Genomic DNA, 10,061 nt, shown 5'->3' with positions numbered 1-10,061 from the left:
TTTTTTTTTGGAAAATTCCACTTTTATGGCAAATTTTTTTTTAATTTTCGAAAAATGTGTCTTTTTGTAGCAATGTTTAAAAAAATGTTTAAAAATGTAAAATTCTTAGAATTTGTTATAGTTCTTTCAAATTTACTTAAATATTTTTTAATACTCTATAACATTGATTTATCATGCATATTAAAGACAAATGCCTTTCACAGAAAACATCTCTGTGTAAAATTTTTGCAAAAACATTTATAGATAAATATTTTATTAAAGATTGCTATGAAATATCTAAATGTATCTATAAATATTTCATTTCATTTTTTCGTGTACATTTAAAGCTTTTATTTCATAAGTTAATAAATTCCTGAGAACAAAATATTTAATGTACATACATATATATGTCATGACTTTTAACCCAGTTTTGATACTTTTTTTAACATACCTCCAATGAAGCTATTATTGGATTCTCCTTGACACTGTAAAGAAACAAAAAAGAACAGAATTTATGAGACAAAAGAAAGTTTAACGTATATATGTATATATTTGTGTGAAGTAGTATAACTTAATAAATATATTATGAAGTAAAATAAATATTTAATATTATATTATAAGGACTAAGATACTATTATATTATAAGGACAAAGATACTTAAGTAAATTAAAACAATTAAGGAAAATTTATCCTAATTAGCAACTGTGAAAAAATTTGCACTTAAATCTAGGAGAGCTTTGTAATAAAGAGTTTTTTTGCAAAGTAACTATTTAAAATATTAAATTGTATTAAAATTGCCAAAAAAATGTAAGAAAGTTTTTAAAAGCTAAAAAATATGACAAAATAGTCATATCATTATTATTTTTCCTTTTACTCCTTAATATTATAAACAACAAAACTTTTTTTAAACAAATAATATCTCTTCATACTTTGTTAACATTTCTCTGCAATAAAACAAATTATATTTTGCAATTACTTTGAAATTTAGTTAGAAAACTATTTTGTAAATATTTATTCATAAGCCAGTTATAATGTTAGTATAAATAAACTTAAATTTAATAAACATCTTATTTACTGTAATAACTGGGAATACTTGAATTCAATTAGTAACTACTTGAAATGTCTTGAAATATAAACCAAACCATCATTCAAATAAGCAAACAAATTATAGCAAAGTTCATTTTGACTTCTTACACAGGAATTGTTAACGAAAACAAAAGATTTACTTTTTTTGTAGAATTATACTGGCAAACAATGTCTTTTGCTAGAAATACGTTTTTAATTTAAAAAGCTTTTAATAAAAACATTTTTTTCTTCTTTGGTATTTGCTATTGTTATGGTTACTTTGAGTTCAGTTTGAAAGATAAGGAAGTGAATTGTTTTGGATTTATTTCTAAATAGGCTGAAAAGATACTTTGTAGGAGTAAATGTTTGTGAAATTTGTTTTTTTTTTTTTCAATTTTCATCCTTTGGATTTGTTATTAATTTAAAATTTTTGGAAAATTCAAAAGCTTAAATGAAGGCAGTGAGATAAATAGACAGACAATTGTATAATACATATTTGTTTCAAAAAGATAAGTAGAGTATTCAAAGGATATGTATAGGTATCTAGATTTCAATGTTAATACATACAGCAGATACAATGAATTTTCAGCATACATGGCTATACATATGCAAATGAAGGTGGCAAACATCAATGGAACAGTGGTACAAACCAAAGATTAATCGGTTAAATTAAACATTTAAATATGTGCAATGAAACTATGAAATAAGCATAAAATATGTAAAGAAGAACAGCTTTGAGCTAAGCTTTTTTTAATATATAAACTTTTCTTAAAAGCTTTCAACAAAACTTGTTTGATATGAATTTTTAAAAACTTTGTTTAAAGAAATTTAACAAAACTCTAAAAGCTTGTTTTATAAGATAAGATTTAAATATGTTGTACAAGAATAACTTAAAAGCTTTCTAACAAGAAAATCTTTTTATAAGAATTTTAAAAACTTTAATTAAAATTTAAAAGCTTAATTTTAATAAAAATGCTTTAAATGCTTTTGAAAAAGAAATGCTTTAAAAGCATTTATATGAGAAAAGATTTAAATATTCTTTAAATACCAAAAGCTTTTCTCAAAACCAACTCATTCTTAAGAACATAAAGTTTCTTCTGTTACAAAATGTTAAGCTTAGAACGCATATTTCTAAAGTAAAGCAGTTTCTTGCGAAAACTTTATATTTCGTTAATGTAACGAAAATGTTTGGATATTTATTTCTCCCTTTTCATTCATTGTCCACTCTTTCTTATTTTTATTATATTTTACATTGTTTTCTGCTATATTGATGCCTCACAGCTGTATATATTATTGCTAAAGAACGAAACATTGTAAAACTATTGAAATCGTTTATATCAAGACTTTGTTATATGTATTATAGACTTGACTGACAAACTCTGTCTTACTCCTCCAATATACGAACCTGCATACAGACGCAAAATTTAACATTGTTATTTTAATCAAAGTTTATGCATAATCTACTATAGAATACAAATGTTGTTAAAACTACGATAGCAGCAAACAAGTGGGAGAATGGAAATAGTATGTATTTTTTACTATATTCATAGTAGGCTGCTGTAGATTTTGTTAGAAATATTTTTGATGTCAAAGATCATAGGTCAAAGGTCAAAAATGTGTAAACATCTTGAAGGACTCATATATCAGTTATTATTTAAACGAGTTTTCTGTTTTTCTACGGATCTTTGCATATTATTCGCTGGGTTTCTTGGGGTTTACAAAATTTTATGAAGGTATTTTTTCCAACTACGTTTTTCTGAATTAGTGTAATGAACTTTTTGTATGATTGTATGAATGGAGGAATAAGTGGGTGTAGTTATATGTAGACAGACATTTAGTTCTTAGTAATAGTTGAAGCGCGAACGTAATGGTAATAAACTCAACACATGTCCTTTTAGATGGTTTATGAAACTGGGTGTATAGGTAAGAGATTGTGTGTGCATGTGTTTGTGCACGAGGGCAATCTTAAAAATGGTTTCGATAAATAGTTGAATGAAAGGAACATATCTTACATTCTTCGTGAATATTTTGTTACAGAAGGAGATGTAGTGAGGGCTGTAGACTAGTCCATAGCTTAGTCTGTTGCCTAGGCTCGGTCTTTTATTAGATCAGTCTGTATTGTAATTTTTTTAGCCCAGTCCATAGTCTAATATGTAGTCTACTATTCCGTCAAGTCTGTAGTCTAGTTTGAAGTCTACTTTTCAGTCTTGTCTGTAGTTTAGTTTAAAGTCTAGTCTGTAGTCTAGGCTGTAATCTAGCCTGTATTCTTGTATTCTATTCTGTAATATAGTCTGCAGTGTAGTCTCTATCCTAGTCTATATCCAAGTCTGTAATCTAGTCTGTAAACTAGTCTGTAGTGTAATGTGTAGTTTGTAGCCTACCCTGCAGTCCAGTCTGTAGTCTTATCTAGTCTTAAGGAAGTATATAATTTTCCCCAGTTTTTACTTTATTATATAGGCCACTTATGACGTTATCTAATACTTAATTTACTGCTAAGTCGGCTCTCGTTATTATGTATATTATTAAACTTTAGCATTATATATATGCGCCTTCTGCTACTACTACTACTGTTATTATTCTAAAGCTCCTTACACCATGTGGCACAATGTATAATATTGTAATGTTTATGTGGGATTTTGCATCTCCTTCAGTTTCCTTTTTTCTTCTATTCTATAGAAGAAACTGTATGTCATGACATTAAATAGCAATATAAACGACATTGTAATTTTCAATCAAAAAACAAATATATGTAAAAATTCATGTTAAAATCGCAAAATTCTTTAAGCGTTTTGTAAAACGAAACAATACCCTGATGGTCTGATATATGCTAATAATATGAAGTATAAAATTTATTGGAAAATAAATGTATTTTTAAATATGCAATATTTTATTCGTAAATGTTCGATTTTCAAACAACTATATTAAACATTTATATTCGTTTTACATTGAATGAACTAAAATTGTTAATGCCAAATAAATTGGTAAATTATTTAGTTGCAAATTTGTTTGTTATTTATAAATTTTGTTTTCTAATGACCACAGCAATAGGTATAGAAATATAATAAATGTATTCGTAATATTTTATGTTTGATTTTATAATAAATATGTTTAACAAACTCTTATGAAACATGCAAATATTGAAAATGGCAATTAAAATATATATTCTCATGCAAAGTATTAAATGTGTAGGTATAGGTTTTTGTATAAATAAACTTTTATGCAAATAATCAATTCAAAGTAAATTTGTGTAGCAATTAAATTTTCAATATGATGAACATAATTTTACAAGTTCAAAATATATATACACAGAAAATAAATATTTTGTGTAATGTTCGCGTGTCAATAATTAAGTTCGAATTATTTGTATACAATTTAACCTTTAATTTAAAACAAATTTAGAAGCTTTAGAAAAAATCATAGAAAATTGTTTAATTGCAAGTATTCTTGCTATAATTGCAAATATAAATATTCAATATTATTGAATGATAGCCAATTCCCTAGATTATTTCTCTTTATACCCATCTACCACTTTTGCTTATGTATAAATATAAAAATCCATTAGTGTAATGAATGCAGTATTATTGTGCACGTGTTTTTTTTTTTGTTATACATTCAAATATTGCAAATGAAAAATTTTAATTTTATTTTACTCACTATAACATCGTAAACACCTCACAACGTGTTTCAAGTGTCATTTTTAAGGATATATTCAAAGTCTTTAATCAATTGAATAAAAAAATACTATAGTCAAAATATGTTTAAATTAAAAGTTAAGTTTGCCAATTATTTTCATACGAAAGCTTTCTTTTTGCAGAAAAAGTTTTAAAAGAGTTTCCGTGACAAAATTTATAATAGCTTTTTAATGATAAAGTTTGAAAAACTTATGAGAAAAGCTTTTTTATAATTTGAGAGTACATTATAAGCTTTATATGAATAACAATCTTCTGAAAATATTCAATCAGGAAAACAATAGTCTAGAATAGTCTAGTGTATAGTCTGACTAGTCTATGTTCAAGTCTAAAGTCTAGTCTATAGTCTAGTCTATAGTCTAGTCTAAAGTCTAGTCTTGTCTAAAGTCTAGTCTATGGTCTAGTCTATAGTCTAGTCTATGGTCTAGTCTATAGTCTAGTCTATGGTCTAGTCTATAGTCTAGTCTATGGTCTAGTCTATAGTCTAGTCTATGGTCTAGTCTATGGTCTAGTCTATAGTCTAGTCTATGGTCTAGTCTATAGTCTAGTCTATGGTCTAGTCTATAGTCTAGTCTATGGTCTAGTCTATAGTATAGTCTATAGTCTAGTCTATGATCTAGTCTATAGTCTAGTCTATAGTCTAGTCTATAGTATAGTCTATAGTCTAGTTTATAGTCTAGTCTATAGTCTAGTCTATAGTCTAGTCTATAGTCTAGTCTATAGTCTAGTCTATAGTCTAGTCTATAGTCTAGTCTATAGTCTAGTCTATAGTCTAGTCTATAGTTTAGTCTATAGTTTAGTCTATAGTCTAGTCTATAGTCTAGTCTATAGTCTAGTCTATAGTCTAATCTATAGTCTAGTCTATAGTCTATTCTATAGTGTAGTCTATAGTCTAGTCTGTAGTCTAGTCTATAGTATAGTCTATAGTCTAGTCTATAGTCTAGTGTTTATTCTTGTCTTTAGTCTAATTTATGTTCTAGTTTATATTTAAGGAAATATTATTTTAAACGATTTTGTATAGATTTTCTTTTCAGACAAAGATTTCGAATAAATTCTTTAATATTTTGGTAGAAAAATTTGGCAGACAATTTAACTATTTCTAACATTACTTTAACAATTTAGATTATTCTTAATTATTTAGTGCAAAATATATTATTTTTCTACATTATCTTTCAAATGGAATCTAAGTACGTATGGTAATTTAATAGCTACAAATTACTATTCATTTGCAACTGTCATATAAATACTTTTGGGACCTTTGAAAACGTTTGTTAGCAAATGTGTATAGTATTTACACCACCCCAAGGTGATATAATGAGAAAAAAACAGCCTTAATCACTGTGTCAAAAACTGTAACCATAACAGCTATTAAGAGCACAATTACATATAAGGATTTTTTGTATGCTAAAATTAAAAAGAGAATTTATAAATATATAAAATAATTTAATGACGATGTTTATCAACATCATATTTTTTTAATAAAATGTTACTATTAACTTATTTATAATATTTTAAATTGTTTTTGTTACTTTTTGCAACCATAACCTAAGTTACTATACATACATAGCTAAGGAATTTTCTAATTTGGAAAAAAAAACTTTTTCACACATAACCAATAGAAATTTGGAGTTTTTCCTTTAATATAAATTTCTTTCTTATAAACATGTGTATATTTTTTGAATATTTTTACGAGTAATGAATAATGACAGCATAAGACATATAAAAAGTAGTACAAACACACACACACCTCTGATGACATTTAAACGTTTGACGCCAATAAGGACTCATAAATCAATTCAAATAGAATTTACACCACTCACAGAAAAATGTACACAAATCAATAAAAAATATTAAGGTTATTTTACTGATAGCTTTTTTTTCTTTCTTTGCTCATGTATGAAATTATGTAGAAAAATTTAGGGTAGGATAAGTGATGTAGCAAATTTTAAGCCTAAATTTAACAGGATGTCAGAGGTGTTAAAAGCTTTATTCTTTTATTTAAAGTAATAAGAAATTTCTGTATGTCCTTTCTAAAAAAATAATATGTCACATTTATGTAAATGTGACTAAAGTTTAGTATTGTTTAATCCCATTTCTGAGTTGTTTATAAAATAATTCTTTTACTTTCTATTAGTAAACATTTATTGTTAAACAAACATGGGTGTGATGATATGACATGATTACGTTTATTTTTTTTTTACTTTGTTTTCTCTGAAATTAATTTCATTATACTTTTAGATAAACAAGGAAATAAATAAACATACATACAGGATTTTTACATATATGAATATAAATATTTGTATTAATCAGTATCTAGTTGAAAGGATTTTTCAAGGAAATGAATACTATGACTCTAAAACAAATAATCTATGGTAGTATATAGAAGAAAATGTAATATTATACTTTAGTTTAAATAATAATGACTTACAATTTGACATTAATATTGACTATGATTTTGCTAGAGTCTTGGCTTTAGTTTTTCTACAGTTTGCTAATAGTGTTCTCTATAGAATTAATTATAATTTGATTATAATCGAGACTAAAGTCTTGGCTTTATTTTGCCCATAATCTTAACTTAATAAAAGTCCTGTTCTTATTTAAGTCTAGGATATAACTCTAGTTTAGCTATGAAATAATTTTGAATATATCTTTTTCTATAGATTGATTATTATCATGACTAAGAGTTTAACTGTATATATCAATAATTAAAACTATATTCATGTCTATGGTTTGACTACAGTCTGCCTAAAGTTAAACAATCGTCGTCTGTAATTGAACAAAATTTTAGACTACAGTTTGAGCAAAACTTTTATTATTAACTATGAAGATGATAGTTTAACTATCATCTAATTGTAGCCTGACTAAAGTTTTACAATAATTTGACTATAGTTTTACCAAAATTTGACTATAGCATAAATTATAGTTTGATTACGTTTTGACTATAGCATAACTATACTCTTGACTATATTTAATTGAAAATAGCCTTTACGATATATAGATTATAGTTGGGCTTTAATCTTGACTATAGTATGACTATAGCACAGATTTTATTCATTATACTATCAAATGTTGTTGGACTAAATTTTCTGCAGTATTAGTAATAATTTGGACCATTAATGTGTATTAACTATCGTCTAGTATATAGCCTTGTTTGTATTATAGTCTGTAGTCTTGACTACAGTATTAACTACAATGTAAATGACTTTTAACTTCCGTTTGCTAAATTGATTTCTTTTTTCTTTATTTTTGCAAAATTAATGTACAAAAATATATTTATAAACACACCATTGATTTAGTTACTATGATTATTCCATTATTAAATATTAATTTACTTTATTTATTTTGTCACATCAATGAAAGCAAAACAACAGGTGACGACATTTGGCGTCCAATGGCTTTTGGGGTATTTTAGCAAAAATAAGTAGAATATTATAGTACGGCATGGATGAACATATAAAAGCCTATATGGAAGTTAGGGTCAAATAACGTCCAACCCACAAACAATTTGGACGATAAATGTATTTTTATGTAAAAGCTGATTTTCATCATATTAGTGTTAATAATTAAATTTTGGAAGTTTATAAGTAATTTTAAAATAGTCGATCATAAAAATTAAAATAAATTTATCAATATATTTTGAAAATTGCCAGTCAGCTTGAAAAACAGACGGACACTTCTTAATCGGCTCAGAAAGTGATTACAAAAATCAGCACAAACGCATTATACTTTCTCTACTATAGTGATGTATTGTTTAAAATTTGTTCTTTGTTTCCCTTCTGTTCTATAACAAATCAATAAAAATAAAGAGCCAAATTGACAAAAAAATCATAAGTATTGTGTCAAATAAATTGATATTTTATCTAAATATGATTGAATTGATTTCATTCAAATAAACAGTTAAGTATACAATTGAAATAAAGGAACAACAGAAAAATAACAAAAGTAAAATTTAACAAATAAAATATAATTAATTTTTTATAATGTTTTTTTTCACCAATTATATAAAAAGGTCATTTTGTTCATGTTTACAATTATAATGAACAATATTTATAAAGAAAAGAATAATTATGAAATTAAATGACACATTTGAATCATAATACAAAAGGTGAATAAGATTACTTCACCTCATTAAATATTAATTAAAGCTAAATTGTTAAGAGAAAAGCTATCGATAGTCGAAGTCATGACTATAGGCAGAGGCTAAAGTCAATATTCAAAATTTTTGTCAAGTTAATACTCAATTAAATACTATAGACTAAACTGTAAGTCAATACAATAGGCAAAACTTTCGCCAATATAAAATCTAATATTTAGAGCAGATTTTAGATATAAAACTAAATTTATTTTATCCTATAGAATTTTATATTGCTTAGGTTTAGAAATATATGTACTACTACGCAAACCAGAAAAAAAATGATTTTATAATTTATTTTGCATCAACATTATACGTTGTCCATAGAAATTACTTAAATTTTTGCCTGTGGTCTAAATTTAAATAACATTATTACACTTTAATAGTCTTAATTAGCCAGTATATAACTTATCTGGCCCAAAGGGCAATTTTCACTAAAACTTTGTAACAATACTCTGGGGAGCAGTTAAAGTTAGCAATAATTAAAAAAGTGTGTGTTCTTCTTTCATGTTATTTCAATTGTAATTAAATTCCCATAAAAAACTAAATTTTATACTAGAAAATTTGGTCGAATGTTGTAATAAATTAAAAATGTATTTTCTTGTTGCTTTTAGCTTCAATTTAGTTTTTAACTCTAAGTCGAATAATGCTGTTAACAATGTTCCTTTCAATCTATTATTCTTGTTTCCTTTATACTTTTTTAAATAAATGTTATTTTTTTCTAAATTTTTCTATTTTCTTTCTTATCAAAAGCTTATTTTAAGAAAAAACATACACAATATACAAAACAAATAAACGACAAGTATTATTGGACCACAATACAAAAAATATAATAATTTCATCTTGAAGTATTTATTTTGGCCTGTTTAGTAGATAAAACGGTTAAATGCTCTCTGTAGAATATATTAAAAAATCCTTCTAAAGCTGTTTTTTTTTGCTTTAAAATAATAAAAATAATCATTATATAAGAGTAATCGTAGAAAATATATGATTTAATTATTTATGAGAATAAGAATAATATTTTTTTGTTTTTATTGGACTTAATCTATTTGGTGTTGTAAAGCTTGAGATTTTGTCCTACGACAATGCTATAGACTAGACTATAGACTAGACTATAGACTAGACTAAAGACTAGACTATAGACTAGACTATAGACTAGACTATAGACTAGACTATAGACTAGACTAAAGACTAGA

This window comes from Lucilia cuprina, chromosome 5 (assembly GCF_022045245.1).
Source record: "Lucilia cuprina isolate Lc7/37 chromosome 5, ASM2204524v1, whole genome shotgun sequence".
NCBI lineage: Eukaryota > Metazoa > Arthropoda > Insecta > Diptera > Calliphoridae > Lucilia > Lucilia cuprina.
Note: the sequence above shows the minus strand (reverse complement) of the source record.